Source organism: Lissotriton vulgaris, unplaced genomic scaffold (assembly GCF_964263255.1).
Source record: "Lissotriton vulgaris unplaced genomic scaffold, aLisVul1.2 SCAFFOLD_1206, whole genome shotgun sequence".
NCBI classification, from domain to species: Eukaryota; Metazoa; Chordata; class Amphibia; order Caudata; family Salamandridae; genus Lissotriton; species Lissotriton vulgaris.
This window is the reverse complement of record NW_028246660.1, coordinates 83,182-104,762: the sequence shown is the minus strand read 5'-3', so window position 1 is coordinate 104,762 and position 21,581 is coordinate 83,182. Positions and strand designations below refer to the sequence as shown.

Here is a 21,581-nt window from a genome sequence, read left to right as displayed (position 1 = left end):
GTCTGTCACCCGTTAAACCCGAAATATAGAACAAGAAAAGAAAGAAAGAAAAAGAAAAAGAAAAAGGAATTATTGTTATATCAGAGGAGGGCCATCTCAAGAGTCTCCCGGGCTACCCAGCCATAAGTATGCACTTCACCCCACTTATCAACAAAAACAATGAGCAGGAACACAGAATAAAATGGGGAGAGTCACCGCATCTCGCAGCAATACACGTTTAAGGATGTGTCGCAGTCCGAGTCCCCACCGGCCAATCCAGCACCAGCTGTAGGAAAAGTTCCATTAGCCCTGGCCAGTCCGCACCCGTCCCCCCGGGTATGGCTCCCGCAGGGCGATCACCACAGATGAAACAAAGGAGCAAGATGGCCGCTCTCGACAGGGAGGAGGTGCCACAAAACAAAATGGACATCCGCAGCCTCGAACAAGTCCGTGAGCACAAAACAGTGGAATCGCCAGGTGCGCCCGATGTTTCAAACCAGCCTGAAATGGTAGCGGAGCATATTGAGCTGAAACAGCCAGGTTGACCAGACATTGCGCCGAAATAATAGGTTCCAGCAGGGAGGGCAACAATGAAGCATCAGGGAGGCAGGCAGATAACGATCCATCCACACCAACACTGCCAGACAAGAGATCCTCCGAAAGTTTGCGCGGCAACACTGTATCCCCATCCGGATTAGGGAGAGTCAATTCGGTGCGCTGAGATAAACAAGCCGGCGAGGTACACTCCATCTTAAGTGCGGCAGCATCAAGCTTACATCCCAGCACTCTAGCGCCCTCACACAGTTCGGCTCTCAAGTCGGCTAGGGCAGCGAGAACAGAGCCACAGGTTAAGGCGGTCGGGAATTCCACCATCGCTGCCGTCGGAGGCACGGCGCCAGGACCATCACACTGCCCACGGTCACATAGCGCGGTCCAGCCCTTATACAAGGCATCGTCCGCCATCTCCCCCACTGAGCCAGCCACCATTGCCGTCTCGCCGGGAAAGACACAGGGGTATACGGGTGCAGGCCACACAAAACAGCAGGGACCCAAGCCACTGGCGCAGCCCAGAGCAACTAAGAACGGGCGATTCACGGAAAAGTTCCACGCCGGTCGATTCAGAGGAGGGGCAAGCTTGGGGTGAAGCAGTGGATGCACGCCAACATGGAGGGCACAGCACGTCTCATCAACAAAGTTGCACAAATGAGGCAACGGAGGGAATTCCCAGGCGGCCGATCTGTAAGAGCCGATGGAAGGGCTGATGATATTCCCAGCAGCGAGTCGCGTGGAGTATAGCGACAGAACCGCCGCAACGGATTCACCCCTCGTAGCTGTGGCTGCCGCCGTCTATACGCCGCTGCATGGGTCCCGGTATCTGGGCGAGGAAGAGCCGTCCGAACGGCTCAACAGGATCTCCGGCTGGCAGGCAGGTAGGGACACCGGAGAAACGTCGGTCGATGCAGCGCTCTTTCACCGTCCTCCCACTGAAGCGCGGTGACAGGATGGAGAGCAGGATATCGTCGCGGGAGACAAAGGCTCGCGGAGCCGGGAGACTACCCGTCCGTCTTCGCCGCCATCTTGGCTCCTCCCCCCTGGAGACATGTTTTTAAACAGGGGGTGCAGAATTCCATGAATTATATTACAATATGATTGGTTATTCATTTTAAAATGATTACAACCTGGCACCCCAGAAAACCCATGAAAATGAATTGTTTTCCGGCCATGTTGAGGTTCTTGTGCATGGGTGACAGGGGCAGCACACACTTTATGAGCAGGCCGGCATGTGTTACAAGAATATACCATGTAAGATAGCTCAGTGAGGTAAAGATTAGCTTTTGTGAGAGATCATATGTACAAGCTACTGGGAGGACCAATGCAGCCTTCTATCCTTCCTCAGTCCTGGGGACTGAATACCATTACATTGAGTAAATTCCACCTCTGTAATATGCAGCTCCTAGAGACTGGATACATTGTAGTTTGTGGGGTGTACGCAGGTTATTTTTGTTATATACAATTTATAGGGACCAATCCCATTCATTCAAGGACAGCCATGCAAACCAGTGAGCTCCCGCGTCACAGCAACTAGACGTAAAAATGGCAACCACTAAAAATGCACCAGCTGAAGAGTAAATAAATGCCATCCAGGTGAAGGGGCAGTCACCCAAATGGGCAGACTGGCCTCTGTTCAAGAGTGCCCCTCTGCCAATGAGTGGCGGAAGACGGCAGCTGGGAGAACTCCCATGGGCAAAGTTCTTCCTGTTTCACTCACTCTTCCAATGGTCATTCCCACTGATCAGGAAAGTCCAGAATAGGTCAGCAAACCGGATTTTAATTGGATCATTAGAGATCTATTAGTCGCGGAGAGGACTGTAATCCATGAACGTAAAACTGAAAGAGAATAAAGGAAGGGGAGCTAAATTATACTGGTAAGAGTGTCATAAAAGAAATAGACTCCTTAAAAATCAGGGGAAAATATCTGGATCTGTACTTTTGATATTTCTTCTGGGCCTGATTCACAGAACTAACTTAAGACAAAATCCTAAACTTACTACTTTTGGTATTCACAGAAGTTAGGATTTTGTCTTAAGTTTGTCTTAAGACAGACTTAAGACAAAATCCTAACTTAAGTCTCTCTTAAGTCTGTCTTAAGACAAACTTAAGACAAAATCCTAACTTCTGTCGATACCAAAAGTAGTAAGTTTAGGATTTTGTCTTAAATTAGTTCTGTGAATTGGCCCCAATGTCTTCATGCAAATATTGGTGTTTTGTCTCAATGGGTGTAATATATTGAGATATGTTTCAAGCTAGTACAACTCGTAACGATTGGGGCTTTAGAATATAATCAAAGGTGTATTTTTTTTATTTAACCATTTTTAAGGCTTTTTTACTACTACTAAAGTATATAAAAAGTGATGGACAGACTGCTTGAATGAATCTCAGCCACTGGTAATTACTCAAGGCTGCCTCTCAGTTCCATAGTTATTTTGCACACCATGCTACCTCAATTTGGCCCCAGCCATATGCAAATCAGTCTCGACCCTGCTCCAATGGGAGCAGTCCAGCCAGAACTGCCAGGTCCCCCCTCAACCAGAAATCAAGCAACTTAGGACTGGTTTTGCCCTAGTTAGGACTCATCAGCCTGGTATTTGTTTGGAACCAGTGGCACAGGGGGCAGGGGAATCACGTATGGGCATACAGAGCCCACTCAGGGTAACACATTAAAGTATGCAAAAAGTGATGGGTGGAATGCTTGAATTAATGTCAGCCACTGGTAATCACTTGTGCCGCATCTCAGTTCATCATTATTTTGCTTAATATGCCTCCTCAGTTTGGACCCAGCCATATGCAATTCAGTCTTGACCCTGCTCCTCATGGGAACAGTCCAGACCAAACTGCCGGCCAAGTCCTACCTGATCCGGAACACAAGCAACCCTGGACTGGTTAGGGCCTAGGTAGGGCTGATCAGCCAGGTATTGTTTGGTTCCAGTGGCACGGTGTGTACGCTGTACGGGAATCACATCTGGGCATACCTCGCCCACTTAGGGTGACACACTAAAGTATACAAAAAAGTGATGGGAGTAATGCTTGAAATAATGTCAGCCACTGGTACTTATTCAGGCCGCATCCCAGCCCATCGTGAAAAAGGAAGCAAAAGGCTCAAATATGCTAATCTCAAAAAGCGTCAAAGAAAAGAAAAAAAAGAGTTTGGGATAAAAAATAAATAATGAAACCCACGAGCACAGCACAAGAATTTTCAAATGCTGTTTCACTGATATTTTGGATGAGGTCTTTCTTATTGCTTTTCCCAATCACTCAGTTCCTATTTATACATTTGACATATTACTTTGTGTGCTATTTAATCCGTTGTTTTACTTTACATAGCTTGACGCACTTAACAATATACACTCCAATCCAAACAGTAAACAATTACATCTGAAAAGATTCACATTCAAGGTTTATTGTAACTTCTAAGTGTGAGTTATTTAACACTTATATATCATATCCTTTACATGAATAGATGGTGAAGTATTTACATTTGTAAGTAACCAGCTTCTTTGAGGTCTTTTTTATTAATTGTATTTTGTATTTTTATAGTCATTCATTAACTTTTATTATCAGTAATATAATAACATGATTCTGCACTAAGTGTAGGGTTTTTTCAGGTAAGCAGGGTGTTACCCTGGGATACGTCACACTGACACTACCAGCAAAATGAAGCAGTGAGGGTCAGTGCTATGGAAGAACTCAAGAAAGAATGAGGGTAAAAGAGGGAGAGTCAGCACAAGCAAGAGAGGAGCTGAACGTCTACACAAGTCACAGACTGTGAATGGGAGGGAAGGTCTAAATGTGAGCCAGGGAGAACTCAGTACAAAGTGAGGATTAAACAGTGGTAACAAACACAAAATATAGTACATACAAAAAAGTAAAGCAAGCAACACCTGAGTTAAACACATGCACGTGACAATGCTATAAAACACCCAGCCCCAGGCTTTTATTTCATAAAAACACAAAAGGCATGAGTTCAGGTTTAGTGGATGGATTACACTGTCGCAAAATGGGCCGGGAATCCAGTCCACTGTATTACAAGTGTATTATACCCTATAGCATTTGTAATAAGGCAGACAGCAAACCCCTCAAGTTTGTGATGGAGTATGTGCCCATCACACTCTAAACAAGGACCACATCCTCTGAACCAGGATGGAGAAAGACACAGTGCCACTGAGATATTAACTCACGTCATAAGCACAAATCTCAACACAACACGTCATTACTCGCTACCTGCGACTCAAAGAAGAACAACACCCGTGGTGAAAGAACAACTTTGACAAATACTGTTAGAAGGGCCCTATGGAACTATTTTGCGAAGCAAGAATTGTAAGAAGAAAAAATTCCTTTGATGTCTACTGCAACTATTGTAAAGAGCTCTGATATCATTCGGGATCATGTTCGCGCCATATAAAACTTTATAAATAAAAATAAAATAAAAATAAAAAAGTAGAAAACATGTTTCCAAATACAAAAAGCTGGCATTTCTAACTCTGCATGTTTTACAGACTGACCTAAAATACTAAAGAGTGACACACGAACCAGCATTGACAAAAAGCTGTCTAACACACTATGTGGTAGCAACAAAAATAGCATTGTGTGACCTCAAGGAATGCTGGGAAGTGGGGACTGTGAGTGAAGCAGAGCTACTCAAACCTGTTGAGACAACAAGAGGTAGGCTAAAGAGTCACTGTGTGTAAATGCAGCTCTTGGCATCATGGAAATGGAATTAATAAAAGAGGAAAACATTGAGAAATTGAGATCTGTTTACACCTTCTACAGACATCACATGATTGAGAACAGCATATACCCACTCTAGAGCCCAGGTGCACACTCATGTACAATACAGATGGATACAACCAGTGCGGTACACCAACACCTCACGAAGCGCCTCTTTGAATGTAGTCATGGACAACAGTTGGGGGACACATAGTCGCTGATAGACACCATGATGGTTTTACAGATCCTGACCTTTCGAATGGACAGCTCACAGTGCTGTAGCCTTCTGCCTCAAGAGTGATCGTGCCAAAAACTGTCCTGATTGGCTCCTGGAGAGCCATACCAAATCCAGCGTTCAAGTACCCGGGATGACCCAGGAAACATGGGCACCCGTCACGTACACCTTCTGAGGTGCCCTCACCAGGACCTAAAGATGTTCTTCAGTTTATGTCTGTGATTGTCTAAACTCAGGGTAGGCCCTCAATAGTGAACCCCATCATTCCCCAAAAATACGCTCCCCATCTCTGTCCCGCCCTGACTCAAATAGGAGAGCGGTCCGCTCAGTCAATCGAGTTGCTGCTGTTACATTAGCCCCAATTTCCATGGCAATTTTCCTACAATGGATCCCTGCAATGTTGTCTGTTCTTTACTACTGGGTCCTGCCTGAATGGATTCCCAAGGGGCTCCCTTCACCTTCACACAAATCACAGAAAAGTATAAGAACAGCTCTTCTGAAGAAGTGACCTCTGCTTTGTCCAGGATTAGCTGAGAAGATCCAAGATTGATCTCCAGGAAAAGCCTGTGGCTGTTCCCAGATTGGCTCCTGCTCTTAACATGTTTTCTCAGGAGAGATCTAGGGTTGGTGGTCCGCACCACAGTGCACCAGTGCATGTGGCGGTGGAGCAGGGCGGAGCCGCTTGCTGCGGTGACCCCATGGAACTGCAGCGAACCTTTGGGCCTAGAAATACAGATGTTGTCTGTGCAGTCGTGGCCTCAAATGATGCAAGGTCCTACCAACTTTGGAAGGAGGCTGAAGGCAGAGGTCTGTCCACCCAGACCACATACATGGCCAGGAGCAGTGGTGACTGACACGTATGTGCAGCGTGAGTTTGACAGGAGTGGCGGCAAGTGACCAGGGCTCCAGTGTTTGGCAGCATGTGCCCCCGCTATAACCTGCATGACGTAGATCTGACGCAATGTCCGCTGTGGCACTGGAGTGGCGGTTCCTTCAACTACTCGAAGACTCTCAGCCTGTATGCTTCAAATACATGACAAGTGGCACAGAGTAATTATTCTGGTAATGCTGGAGTTTTAATACTCTTTATTTTTTTTAATCCGCTTGTCACCTACTCTGACTTTTAAGGGTGGGTCGGCGCAGTGCTCTTAGCACCTAGTGGCCCCCCTGCCCTTTCCCCCGCTTTATAAATGTATGAGTTGCTGTAGTGCACCAGGGGCAGCGTCCTTCAGAGGAAGCACATGTGCAACGCCAATGTACAAGAAACGAGTCCTCTAGCGCTTCCTCCGGACTCCTTCGCTTCTAGCCCCTCTCCAGTGACCAGAGCTCAATTAAGATTCCCAAAACAAGTGGGTGAAACACATTAATTGCTATTCCAATGAAAACTGCATAACCAACTATAACCACCGGATTAACCACTAATCTTGGGTTCCGGTGCAGAGTGCTGCCCGGCATAAAGCACTTCAATGCCTCGCCAGGTCAATTAAATGCGATATAGATGCAATTACAGTGCAATGAGCAGCTGTAGAGGATGCGAGTAAGCTCATGGGATTTGCGGCCCCTTGAGCCTTGCGTATTTTCTCATGCTAACCCTCTTTCCAAGAAAGTTGCTTCTCCCCGATAGAAAATGGTGTCACACTTCCCACAACGGTGCAAACCTTATTAACGTCAGATTATCTATAGGGTGCACGAGCACACACATAGAAGCATATTTACAAAGGGATTGTGCAACCGGAAAATCATCTTTTTGACGTTCCGCACTATACTTACACAGTGGCATTAAGCCAGTTTTTGTGGCTTAACGCCGCGTTGTAAATACGGCACCCTTTCACGCAGGTATCCGTGTTAGAGTGGCGTGCAATGGATGTTGCTGTGGGCGTTCCACCGCAATACCCACTGCTTTTTGACGTTACCACAGATTTACAAGGAGGTGTAAATCTGTGGCAGCGTCACAAACGAACGCCGTGCAAAGCAGGCGTTAGAATGGCGCAACAAGCGGAAATACATTTATTATTTATTATTTATTTCTCCTCGTTTTTGCTTTTTCTATGTGCTGCAAAATTTGCTGCAGCTTATCGCTCTGTCAATTTCTAGGAAATATGACCTGTACTTCCTTGGATCTTCCATAAATGACGGATTGGCTGACCCGTAAAGCACGAGCTAATGTGACAGAATTAATCCAAGAAAAAGCCAAGTCATTGATCGTGGTTGCGGGGGTGGGGATGGGGTTTGGAGTGGGGGATGATCGAGCCGCCAAACTCTTGAATGAGCATGCTGTTCTGCCTGTCTGCCCTTAGGTGACTTCCAGATGCTGACAAGAAACTCCCACTAGTTCTGGGGGAGCTATTAAGGACATAGAAGTCATCAGCTTAGACCTAGGAGGAGAAATCCCCCCAAAATAATAAGTTTAGGGGGGTATTCACTGCCTTAAAGCGATGCAAAGAATTGTGTCGACTTACTCCCCATTAAAGGAGGCATCCAGTAAAAAGCTTGTCCCCTTATCCAATTTTACATCATCAACAAGAACAATAAGGGTTGCGGAATGTTCCACTGATGAATTCTGGTTGGGTTGTGACATAATTCTCTGGATGACCCTTTAAAAAGGCTCACAAGATCCGCTCCATGCTGTTAGTGCTACACGAGCGGTAACATACGCCTTAATAAATCTAGGCCTTGGATTTGTAAAAGAGGTCCCTTCACTAGTTGGAAGATACCATCTGTCGCCTGAGAATGGGGGGGTTGTGCTTGTGTGTGGATACTGAGACCATGACCCGGGCCGCTGACCTCCTGGTAGCAGACAAGGGGATATTGAGAAAGCCCCAAGCAAACCCTATTACAAGAAATCTAATGAAGAGGACAGTTCTGGCCAATAGGAGTCAAGGAGAGAAGTAGGTTCTTCACGAGCCGCCAGTTGTGGAAAAGCAACATCCGGTCGCGGATTCATCCTGGGGAATACATTACATTACAGCTCCTAAGAGTCTGATTTGGAATTAGGTGGTAACAGAACATACGGCAATTTATGGCTGAAGAATAAAATCTGGAGATATAGACACCAGCGAATGTCCCCCACCATTCCACCTGTGGATTCTCCTCAGGATTTGGCACTTTCTCCAAAAAATTGTAGAATTTACTGTTACCACTGAACTTCAGGTAGTCCTGGCCTCTAAGTGAAGGGACAGTGAGTAAAGATGCGGGGGCCAGCAACAGAAAGTGAAAACCCACGGTCTAGAGAAGAAATAGTGGAGAAAAAGTCACAGGAAGTGACATGTGTAGATACGACCTGGCATAACCCCATTCACGCCACAATCTACAGGATTGCAATCTTTTCCTGGTTGCCTCAGCACTAGTTAATTAGTTAATCAGGTTGGTTAGACAATGCAACACAAAAAACAACCAGAAAACGTTTTTTTCCAGTGATTTGGAATTTTTTGCGGCAGGGTAGAATGTTTCAGCTGCAAGAGCGCCTGCATTGTCGGCGAGATTATTTTTGTGCAGAAGGGGTTCCATCCTGCTCAAGAACATTCCTCGGGAGGCATGTTCCTCTTTCTATGTGGGCTGCAGAATACAGCATACAAAAGGGAATCAACGATAAACAAAGGTATCTCTCCTCGTCTCACCTCTGGTGGGAAGGCGTATAATTCTGATGCATTCCCAAGTCTACTAGTGTTGGTAAACTGGGGAATGTATAAGATACATGAGTGGGTGCGTTGGAACACCCAAACTCCATCCATGTAACGACCGCACCATGCAATGCAATGCAAGGCAGAAACTTGATGGCCTGGTGTTACACCAGATTAACCAAGCCATGCAGGGTGGCCTTGCGTGGCTTGGTAAATTTGAATCTAGGTTTTGCATCCTCCTGCGCCGCCTTGCGTGGTGCAGGGGCGATAAAAAACATTGATAAATTTGGCCCTAGGTGCGGTGGTAGAAAGACTGAAGGAAGGACCCGCCAGATTTAAGAAAGAACTTGCCTATTCCTCTACAGGTTGTGCAGTGTTTTTGTCTCCATCAAAAAACACAATCTCCTTTTTGTGACTTATCAGCTTCAAGATGTTAGCCTTTCCCCAGCATCAAGGGGAGCCGGCGCTCTAAAGATCTCTTTTCATCTTAATTTAGAAAGATTTTTTTATAATGGCCACAATTAAACAACTGAACCCAAAAGTGGCCTTTAAGAGGTTGTTTAAGTACTTCAGAGACTTAAGGATGGGCCCTGGGGGACCCTGCAGATTACCAATCAGAGAAACGAGAAGGGGCCAGACAGATGTATGTCGTTACAACACATACTTTTACAACGCATACCTTTACAACGCATTTTTTACACCGCAAAATCCATTACAACACATTCCATTACAACGCAAGCCATTACAACAAATTCTTTGAAACTACCTTTACAACGCATTCCACTACAACGCATACTACATTTACAACGCATACCATTGCAAGGCATACCATTTCATTGCATGTATGGTAAGTATTGGATAGTGTAGGGGTAACAATTAATATTCTAACTCCTGGGGGGGTGCAACAGTAGGGTAAGTGTTGGATAGTGTAGCGGTAAAAATTACTATTCTAACTCCAGGGGGTGCAACAGTAGAGTAAGTGTTGGATAGTGTAGGGGTAAAAATTGCTATTCTAACTCCAGGGGGTGCAACAGTAGGGTAAGTGTTGGATAGTGTAGGGGTAAAAATTACTATTCTAACTCCAGGGGGTGCAACAGTAGGGTAAGTGTTGGATAGTGTAGGGGTAAAAATTACTATTCTAACTGTGTAGGTATGCGTTGTAATGGTATGCGTTGTAATGATTGCGATGTAATGACATGCGTTGTAGTGGTATGCATTGTAGTGACATGCGTTGTAATGGTTGCGTTGTAATGGCATGGGTTGTAATGGATGTTGCGTTGTAAAAGTTTTGTTGTAAAGATAGTGCGTTGTAAAAGTTGCGTTGTAAGTGTTGTTTCCCGGGCCAGACCAATGTCACGTGATCTCTGGGAGTGGAGGAAATTTGATGAAGCACCAGCATATGTTCAATCTAGACAACAATGGGACTTGTTGGAACCAGTTCTGGGAAATCTTCCAATAGCAATGGTTTCCACTACTTTTATCAAGTGGGTGATATTTTCCATGTTGTTGAATTCAACCTGGTGAAGGCCTTCCTTGTTTTAGAGGGCTTCACAGGCTTTTTTTGTACGAATCATATATATATATATATATACATATATGCAGCAGAACCCCTCCTCGACAGAGAGCAGAGGCCACAGCAGGGGAAACTTTTGGAAGCAGCATTTATTCATTTCAAACGGCGAATGCATTTTGGCTGCTCATACAGCCTTCCTCAGCGCCCAAATGACAGGAGGTTCTAAGCAAGCTGATGGTAAGTCCTGCCTCCTTTTTGATACTCAAAGGTCCGCTCCGCCCCTCGAATGACTTCCCACCTGATGAAATATATACACGGCACATTTCAACGACTGGGTGTTTTCGGCCAGCCTCTTTCAGCCATTGGCTTGATACTTTGTCAATCACTTCATCTTCTTGGCTCAGCCCAGAGCAACATTTCTCTCTCACCTAATGCTATTGGCTGTAAAGGTGTATTCTTTCGTTTTTAGTGGAACACATGCATTGCAATGCATGAGGGACTATCTTTCTCTCCCTCTGCCTGCTCCTTCTTCCTAACACATGCACAAATGCACACTTTTGCATGCCTTAATTAATGTGCATTAGCAAACAAATCTACACCTGTTGGCTTTGTCAATGCTTGTTTCAAAGTGTAATTCACCTCTGCTTTGGTGTCCACCGCATTTCTCATTTGACTTAACTCTCACCTTTTATTTTTACACCCACTAGACATTTACTTAACCCAATTTCGAGGCAATACGGTGGTCAGCTTTAATTGTGGGTTTCTTGAAAATAAGGTAGTCCTTACGCACCATGCAGGTGGAAAATTGCAGAATTAAGGGGCCCACTTATTGAAAGTTGGTGTGTTACTCCACCTATTGAAAGTTGGTGTGTTACTCCACCTACTCAAAGGTGGTGCGATACTCCACCGATTAAAAGTTGGGGTGTCACTCCACTTATTGATAGTTAGTGCGTTACTACACTGATTGAAAGTTGGTGTGTTACTCAACCTATTGAAAGTTGGTGTGTTACTCAACCTATTGAAAATTGGTGTCATCCACCTACTGAATGTTAGTGTGTTACTCCACCTATTGAAAGTTGGTGTGTTACTCCACCTATTGAACGTTGGTGTGTTCCTCCACCTATTGAACGTTGGTGTGTTACTCTACTTATTGAAAGTTGGTGTGTTACTCCACCTATTGAAAGTCAGTGTGTTACTCAACCTATTGAAAGTTGGTGCGTTACTCCACCTATTGAAAGTTGGTGTGTTACTCCAACTATTGAAAGTTGGTGTGTTACTCCACCTACTCAAAGGTGGTGCGATACTCCACCGATTAAAAGTTGGGGTGTCACTCCACTTATTGATAGTTAGTGCGTTACTACACTGATTGAAAGTTGGTGTGTTACTCAACCTATTGAAAATTGGTGTAATCCACCTAATGAATGTTAATGTGTTACTACTCCTATTGAAAGTCGGTGTGTTACTCCACCTATTGAACGTTGGTGTGTTCCTCCACCTATTGAAAGTCAGTGTGTTACTCCACCTATTGAACGTTGGTGCGTTACTCCACCTATTGAAAGTTGGTGTTACTCCACCTATTGAACATTGGTGTGTTACTCTACTTATTGAAAGTTGGTGTGTTACTCCACCTATTGAAAGTCAGTGTGTTACTCAACCTATTGAAAGTTGGTGCGTTACTCCACCTATTGAGCGTTGGTGTGTTCCTCCACCTATTGAACGTTGGTGTGTTACTCTACTTATTGAAAGTTGGTGTGTTACTCCACCTATTGGAAGTTGGTGTGTTACTCCACTGATAGAAAGTTGGCGTGTTACCCCGCTGATTGAAAGTTGGTGTCTTACTCCACCTATTGAAAGTCGGTGTTTTACTCCACCTATTGAAAGTTGGTGTGTTACTCAACCTATTGAAAGTTGGTGTGTCACTCCACCTATTGAAAGTTGGTGTAATCCACCTACTGAACGTTGGGTTGTTACTCCACCTATTGCAGGTTGGTGTGTTACTCAACCTATTGAAAGTCGGTGTGTTACTCCACCTATTGAAAGTTGGTGTGTTACTCCACCCATTGAAAGTCGGTGTGTTACTCAACCTATTGAAAGTTGGTGCGTTACTCCACCTATTGAAAGTTGGTGTGTTACTCAACCTATTGAAAGTCGGTGTGTTACTCAACCTATTGAAAGTTGGTGCGTTACTCCACCCATTGAAAGTCGGTGTGTTACTCAACCTATTGAAAGTCGGTGTGTTACTCAACCTATTGAAAGTTGGTGTTACTCCACCTATTGAAAGTTGGTGTTACTCCACCTATTGAACATTGGTGTGTTACTCCACCTATTGAAGTCGGTATGTTACTCCACCTATTGCAAGTTGGTGTGTTACTTAACCTATTGAAGGTTGATGTGTTACTCCACCCTTTGAAATTTGATGTTTTACTCATAAAATGCCACTTAGGCTGGCTGACTCACAGATTAGATTATTAGTGGCCCCAGAGGGGTGGCCACCTCCACCCTACACATCAAATGGATCTATATTAGGCCCGGTGACCTCATCAAGGCCTTCCTTGGTCCGCACCGTGGCATGGCGGACTGTGCCAACTGGTGCACGAAAATCCAACAGAATGAAAGCAATGACACCCACTGGGAACAGAATATCCACCAGACCCACCAGCATTAACTCCATCCCTCTGCTTGGGTGGAACCCTGCAAGGAGGCTGCTCAAGAGTTACTTTCAACAGAGGTCTGGATTGTAACAATGGCTGGTCTCGATGTTAGCTTCTTTAGGTAAATATGGCTTGGAAATGGGATGTCTCATGAGGGTCCGAGATCGCCTCTTTGAGACAGTCGTGGCCAATATGCTTTTCAGCCACACCAGACGGAGTAGACGTACCGATTAAGTGGCAAAACATGAATACAATTACCCCTTTGACATGATAAAAGTATACCGACTGCCCCCTCTGGGGTTTCAGAGATTGCTTTGGATTGAATCATGTTTGTATACCAAGCTAAGGCCACACAGAATTAAAACAACTCCTTATATGGAGGCAATCAATGCATGAAGCAAAAACCTTTCACAGAGTCCCACCGGCACTTTTCAGGGCAGTTGTCTGGGTGAGAGGATTTGTGAATTTCACCAGACAGAAAATAGGAAGAAAACAAGAGTTGCATTAGTAGAGAAAAAAGAAAGGTCATTTTACCTTGTTGGCAGCTATCAATGACAGTGAAAACAAGCATTTGCAATGCAATCGCTCGCGCCTTTGGGACCTTATATGTATTTAGCTATGCAGCACATTAGCATGTGTGCTGAAACATCTACTGATCTTTAACATGGAGGGATAGTAAGCACCAAACTGTGTGACACGCCAGGTATGGAAACACATGGAGAGAAATATTGCCTTTCAGTGGGAAATGGTATCGTCCAAAGCTCTGTTTTCATTATAAAAGTGGGGCTTTCGGTGGTCATATCACTGAAAATACAAGATTTGAAAAAATATTAATGTCTACGAGTGCTCGTGGAAGACAATTTCTATGGACTGGAATCTAGAGAATGCTAAAGTGATTCTGGTATTTTACTGACCTCTGCTGGTCGTTTTCTATCAAGACGGTTAAATAGAGGCAGTTGCCAGAACATTTAAAAAAGAAAGTCCCTCAGCAGGAAGCAATTCTGGTATTTTACTGACCTCTATTGGACGTTTTATATCAAGACAGTTGAATAGAGGCAGTTCAGCAGACAAAAAAGTCCCTGAGCGGAAGCAGACAAGTCCTGGGGCTGATCTCCAGGGCCCACAAAGTACATACACATATAAGTATATACTAAAGTATACACAAGAGGTCTTGAATGCTCAACCTAAAAATACAGCACTATTTCAGGAGGGAGCATTCATACAAAAGCACATTCCCTCCTCGTTCTCAATGAAAGGGACAACAAGGCTACAATTAAGGATGGGCGGAGTGCCATGGAGATGGACCTAATCTCCGCACAATCCGCGTAGCTCCGCTATGCGCCACCTGCCTCCCACCCGTCTTCCACCCACGTTTTTAAAACATTTAAAAACATCTATTAAAAGACCCAGAAAACTTCTTACCTTATCGGCGGCGTCCCCAGGCTGCCCTCTTCCTCCATCGCGCCTTCTTCATGAAAACCGCACATGCGCAGGCACCCGCGCATACGCATTCATCGGGAGAAATGCGCAGGCGCCCGCGCATGTGCAGTTTTCAAGAAGAAGTCACGATAGCAGACAAGGGCAGCCCGGGGACGCCACTGATAAGGTAATGTGTTTTATGGGTCTTTTAAATAGATGTTTTAAAAATGTTTTAATAGCGTGGGTGGGAGGCGGGTGGGAGGCCAACTCCACTCCGCCGCGAGTGTGCGGAGATTTGCCTGCTCCGCCTACTTCGCGAAAAACGGAACAGGCAAATTTCAGCACATTTCGTGGGCCGACCGGAGTTGTCCGCCCACCCCTAGCTACAATATATATGGTCTTATGGAATCTTATAAAGGAGCTATAGAAAGCATCCATTCTATTCTGCCATGGTTGGCCTTCAAGGACCTAAATCACCGCCACCAACCAGTACAGGTCTGGTCCCCTTCATCCAAGATAATTAAACTCAGTGGGATTTGATCCTTAGACAAAAGGCACAAGGTTATTCCTCCTTTTAGCCTCTGGATTGAATCCTCCATGAGACAGTGTGATTGTGGCAATCTTGGGGATAATAGTGGTAGAGCTTTTTCATGTACCCAAGAGGGCCTCCGCCCACTTTATATAAAAGAAAGTCAGCGAGAGAGAGAAAGAAAGAAAGAAAGAGAGAGAAAGAAAGAAAGAAAGAAAGAAAGAAAGAAAGAAAGAAAGAAAGAAAGAAAGAGAGAAAGAAAGAAAGAAAGAGAGAAAGAAAGAAAGAAAGAAAGAAAGAAAGAAAGAAAGAAAGAAAGAAGAGAAAGAAAGAAAGAAAGAAAGAAAGAAAGAAAGAAAGAAAGAAAGAAAGAAAGAGAGAAAGAAAGAAAGAAAGAGAGAAAGAAAGAAAGAAAGAAAGAAAGAAAGAAAGAAAGAAAGAAAGAAAGAAGAGAAAGAAAGAAAGAAAGAAAGAAAGAAGGAAGTTAAGAAAGAACGAAGGAAAGAAAGAAAGAAAGAAAAAGAAATAAGGAAAGAAAGGAGGAAAGAAAGAAAGAAAGAAAGAAAGAAAGAAAGAAAGAAAGAAAGAAAGAAAGAAAGAAGAGAAAGAGAGAGAGAGAGATAGAGAGAGATAGAGAGAGAGAGAGAAGAAAGAAAGAAAGAAAGAAAGAAAGAAAGAAAGAAAGAAAGAAAGAAAGAAAGAAAGAAAGAAAGAAAGAAAGAAAGAAAGAAGAGAAAGAGAGAGAGAGAGATAGAGAGAGATAGAGAGAGAGAGAGAAAGAAAGAAAGAAAGAAAGAAAGAAAGAAGAGAGAGAGAGAGAGAGAAGAAAGAAAGAAAGAAAGAAAGAAAGAAAGAAAGAAAGAAAGAAAGAAAGAAAGAAAGAAAGAAAGAGAGAGAGAGAGATAGAGAGAGATAGAGAGAGAGAGAGAAAGAAAGAGAGAGAGAAAGAAAGAAAGAAAGAAAGAAAGAGAGAGAGAGAGATAGAGAGATAGAGAGAGATAGAGAGAGAGAGAGAAAGAAAGAGAGAGAGAAAGAAAGAAAGAAAGAAAGAAAGAAAGAGAGAGAGAGAGATAGAGAGATAGAGAGAGATAGAGAGAGAGAGAGAAAGAAAGAGAGAGAGAAAGAAAGAAAGAAAGAAAGAAAGAGAGAGAGAGAGATAGAGAGATAGAGAGAGATAGAGAGAGAGAGAGAAAGAAAGAGAGAGAGAAAGAAAGAAAGAAAGAAAGAAAGAGAGAGAGAGAGATAGAGAGATAGAGAGAGATAGAGAGAGAGAGAGAAAGAAAGAGAGAGAGAAAGAAAGAAAGAAAGAAAGAAAGAAAAGAGAGAAAGAAAGAAAGAAAGGAAGGAAGAAAGAAAAGAGAGAAAGAAAGAAAGAAAGGAAGGAAGAAAGAAAAGAGAGAAAGAAGAGAGAGAGAGGAAATTGTGTTCACATCAGTGTTGTGTGTAAACTTGTGCTCCCATTCACCGACTGAAACAACACACCCCCCTCTTGCACAAATGAATGCATTGTGAACATTGTCACATTGGATAGTAACTGCTGTGCCTGACCCCCTCAGAGAATCCTATGAAAGGCCACCTTGCCTTGGTGTCTTTTCCCTAGCGTCAATCCAACTACAGCAAGTCCTTAACGGTGTTTTCCACAGGTCTGGCTTGAGACCTGGAATACACATCCAGGTCTAACCCACACCTGTCACCCCTGCGCCTGGTCCAAGCAGCAGCCTGTGAAGCAGGCTTATCCCTGACAGGCTGGCCGTCCTGGGTTCAAAAAACACACCGTGTTTGATGGGAGTCGTGCTCCCCTGAGAGCTCTATAAGTTCAGGGATATTTAGTCCTGTCATTAACCCCTTGTGTGCTGGTGGCGGAACCACTCCGTCACCAGCCACGGATGCGCTGTGCTAATGACGGAGTGGTTCCGTCACGGCCCGGCCGCCACGCCTGCGCGGCAGCGATTTCGTGCCTGCGCTAAGCGTTCTATTGAGCGGGCGGGGCCGTGACACAGCCACTCCGTCACAATCACAGCGCGCCCGTAGCTCGTGACGGAGTGGTTCCGTCACGAGCATGGCGGCGCCGCACGGGCCCCCTCCCCCCTGGCGCTGCGGCGGAATTACCGCTGCAGCCAAGGGGTTAAAGCACCACACTAAACAGCAACCTCCAGGGCTTTCTGCTGGCCTTTGCCAGACATGTGTAAGTCTATCTTGACAGTGCAGCTCTCTGCAAGACCAATTGTTACCAATTCTTTAAAATATACAGAGAGTTGAGTTTGGCATGACCCAGAGCGGTTTTCACTCGCTCACCTAACACTATTGGTTATTTGTTGTATCCTTCCACCTCCTATGGAGTGGTAGCATTGCAATAGATGGGGGACTATTTTACATCTCAAAAGCAAACAATGGCTGCCTAGTTTTTTTCACTGCAGCAGGCTTCTTTTAAAAAATGTATCAAAAATACCTGCACAATCTGCTGTCTTTGCCAATGATTGTTAACTCTGCAAACAACTAGTCCACCCAGGTGGGACCATGACTGAAAGGCTCAGGGAAGTGACTTGATCAAGAAGTTTCCTGGCTCCTAAGTGTCTCATTTGTTCGAAAGGAGAGGCATTTCTAACATAATTAGGAGGGGGCGGGGCTTCCTGTCTGTCTGATGTCAACATATATGGGGACCTAGATATGAGCGCACTGTGACTAGTGCAGGGCTGCTTGCTGACTCTACCCCAGACATGATGGGACAGCCCCGGAGTGAAGGTCATACAGCTCGGGTGGAGTGGATACAGCGGCCAAGGAGAAACAAGCCCTTGAAGGATGAAGTTCAGGTTAGGCCTGGGCGGAGTTCTCGGAGTTCTGCGTCACACAGAGTCCTGCAAGTGACGGAGTGTGTTATGTGGTGCCGTTTGCGTGGATTTTTATCGCTAGGTGTTTATCCTGTGCTGTAAATACAGTGCGAAAGGCACTGTCTGGTGGCTCAGTGGACTAATGTGTCCACTGCAGCAGCCTGTGTTCGACCTAATGGTCACAGGTTCAAACCCCAGCAGCCTTTCATCCATCTGATGTTGATAAAATGAGTACCATTGAGTTGGGTAGCAATAAACATCTGTTATTCAGCGCCAAGATGCCTACGGGTGAATGGGTGCTTTACAAATACACTTTTTATGTTATGGAAACATGGTAGGAAGTGCCATAAACATGGGCACTCCAAATGCACCGGAAATTGAGTCTATCGGAGAGCATTTTCCCCATATAAACTACTTGGAGCTATAGCCGCCATCTTGGCTACGTAATGGCGTAGTACGTGAAAACGTTCTGAGGTTGTACCTTATCAGCCGTGAGTGTGGAGGGCGAGAGTGATTAAATATATTTGGCAGGGAGCAATTGTAACATCTCCAATTAAAGTCTTCTCAATAAAAAAACAAGTTTTTTTTCTTTCTTTACGAAGCACTGTTAAGACCATTTTCCAACATGGATATTAAAACTTAAAACCAAATAACTGAAACTTTCAAAGAGAGTGTGAACATCCTCTGAGGTGGCCTCTCTTGGGAGTAATCATGGCAGCCCTTCCGGTGAGATAGTTCAGTGGATTATGCACATACAACAGCGATCTTTCATCCGCGTTTGGTCAAAGGTACATATGCCGGAAGGGCCGCCCGCGCCTTTGATAATGCCTAGGTCGATATGATTAATGCCATTGAGTATGGTGACATGAAATGGCTGTTGATAGATGATCACTTGCAGAACCCTGCGTTTAAACTAGGCCTGGGTGGTATATTCCATTCTGCTTGCCGAATTTGTGAAATTTGGGTAATTTTGCGTTCTGCAGTGAACGCGGGATTGCCAAAAATTCCACGATCCGCGATTTCACAGCATTTTTTACTTGTTCGCGCATTCAAAATGCGTGTTCGTGAATATTTCTCCCCAAGCACGCAAACAGCGTTCGCGAACAGGAAAAACGCATCACGAACGGGCGGGACAAGCAATTCCGCATGTTCGCTGAACTCTGCGTGTTCGCAGAGATTTTTTACCATTTCACAGAGCTTTGCGAAGCGCAACTACGCAAATTCCGCCCACCCCTAGTTTGAACCATTTGTATGGTGCGTAACATTACAAGCGTAGAGAGGAAAGAATCTCCCATCACAAGGCCGATACAGGTACATAAAGTTGTTTTTTCTGCAATTTTTCATTGTATAGAGGCGGATTAAAGTGATATGTAAATGTATCTCGCTGTACGGTCTGGTTTCTCCTCACCTCGAGCTATGGCCCAGTTCCCACGTTACTAGCCAACCTCAGCCCCCTCTCCCTCTGAGTCCCCCCCCCCCCCACCTTGACCTGCCTGTTGTTTTACAGACCCCCCAGCGTCCTCCCTCGACCCACACTCTGAGCCATGACACCCCGCGCATGCGCATCCTTACCGTGGGTGCCCGCGGAGGCTGCAGGGCTGCTGTCCAGTGCTGACCGGCTCACCCCCGACCCCGCGAGGGTCCTCCACCGTCTGACTCCTGTTCCCTCTTGGGCGCGGGGTGCTCAGGCTGTGGGGTGCAGGAGGGCCGCCTCCTGGCCCCCTGGGGTGCTGTACTTTTCGGGAGAGTTGCTGTGGTAGTTTTGCAGGATAGTCACAGAGGTGCGTGCTCTGTGAGGGCAACAGCATCACCTGCTCTCCTGGGGGGCTGCATGGGTCGGGGAGGGGGCAACAGGCAGCAGCTTCCACTGACAGCTACACGTGCACAAGCGGGAGGCGCAGGGCCCACTTCTGAGCCCCTGGGGTGCCCTTATCCTGAGCTCCTGGGGTGGAGTGTGCTGGGAGGGGGGCAGCAGGCAGGAGTCTCCCCAGATGTACAGGGGGGTCTGTATACTCTGGGAGAGTAGCAGGCAGAGTATCTCCGGCTGCCTGGGGCGGTGTATATGCAGTGGGAGAGGCAGCAGGCACTAGTGTCCCATGGTAGTTACAGCTGTGTCTGCTGGGAACGCCGCAGGCAGATGTTTCTTCTGGTGGTTACAGATGTGCACACGCTGGGAGGGCAGCAGGCAGGCTTTTCTGGTACCGAAAGGTGTATCTATGCAGGCAGTGCAGGAGGAAGCGCCCCCCTGCGGCGGTGTGTGTGCTGGGAGGTCAGCAGGCAGCCTCTCCTCCTGGCAGGCAGAGCTGTCTTTATGCTGGGAGGGCAGCAGGCAGCCTCCCCTCCTGGCAGCCAGAGCTGTGTTTATGCTGAGAGGGCAGCAGGCAGCCTCTCCTCCTGGCAGGCAGAGCTGTGTCTATGCTGGGAGGGCAGCAGGCAGCCTCTGCTCCTGGCAGGCAGAGCTGTGTTTATGCTGGGAGGTCAGCAGGCAGCCAGCCTCTCCTCCTGGCAGGCAGAGCTGTGTTTATGCTGAGAGGGCAGCAGGCAGCCTCTCCTCCTGGCAGGCAGAGCTGTCTTTATGCTGGGAGGGCAGCAGGCATCCTCTCCTCCTGGCAGGCAGAGCTGTGTTTATGCTGGGAGTGCAGCAGGCAGCAGTCTCTCTAGATGCCCTGGGGCGGTGTGTGTGCAATGGGAGGGGCAGTAGGCAGGAGCGTCTGCTGGTAGTAACAGGCAGGTGTCTGCGGGCAGTGCCTGGCAGGTAGAGCTGTGTTTATGCTTTGACGGCAGCAGGCAGTGGCATTTCTAGGTGTCCCGGTCTGTGTATATATTCTGGGAGGGCAGCAGGTGACAGCTTCCTCTGGGGTGGTATGTGTGCTGGTCGTGCAGCAGGCAGGAGCTCCCCGAAGTCCAGAAGTGGTCTGTGTGTGCTGACGGGGGCAGTGGGTTCCCTGGGGTCCTCGGGTGGTCTGTGTGTGTCGGTAGTTCAACGGTCAGTGGCTTCTCTGAAGTCCTCGGGTGGTCTGTGTGTGTCGGTAGTGCAGTGGCTTCCCTGGAATCCTCGGTGGTCTGTTTGTGTCTGTAGCTCAGCAGGCAGTGGGTTCCCTCCCTGGAGTCCTCGGGTGGTCTGTGTGTGTCGGTAGTGCAGTGGGTTCCCTGGACTCGTCGGTGGTCTGTTTGTGTCTGTAGCTCAGCAGACAGTGGGTTCCCTTGGGTCCTCGGGTGGTCTGTGTGTGTCAGTGGTGCAGTGGGTTCCCTGGGGTCCTCTGGTGGTCTGTGTGTCGGTAGCTCAGCAGGCAGTGGGTTCCCTCCCTGGGATCCACGGATGGTCTGTGTGTGTCGGTAGCTCAGCAGGCAGTGGGTTCCCTCCCTGGGGTCCACGGATGGTCTGTGTGTGTCGGTGGTGCCGCAGACGTTAGACTCCCTCAGGTCCTGGGTGGTCTGTAGACGCCGGAAGTTTCTCCTAATTGTTACAGAGGTCTGTACGTCGGGAGCACAGCTGTAACACCCTCCACCCTCCCCCGGGTGGTGTGTAAACTGGGAGTGAA

General features: G+C 46.4%; 1 protein-coding gene across 3 annotated transcripts in view; it reads right to left on the bottom strand.

The window, feature by feature from the left end:
* The window catches only part of VWA5B2 (von Willebrand factor A domain containing 5B2), a 275,105-nt gene extending 254,167 nt beyond the window's left edge, over positions 1-20,938 (bottom strand). For 2 of the 3 annotated variants that reach the window (XM_086949475.1, XM_086949474.1), the window contains exon 1: positions 19,612-19,746. The gene's annotated coding sequence lies outside the window, so the exon portion shown is untranslated. Of the gene's footprint in view, positions 1-19,611 lie in introns of all 3 variants that reach the window. The other variant, XR_015304972.1, reaches the window with a different exon arrangement.
* Between the last annotated feature and the right edge of the window lie 643 nt (positions 20,939-21,581).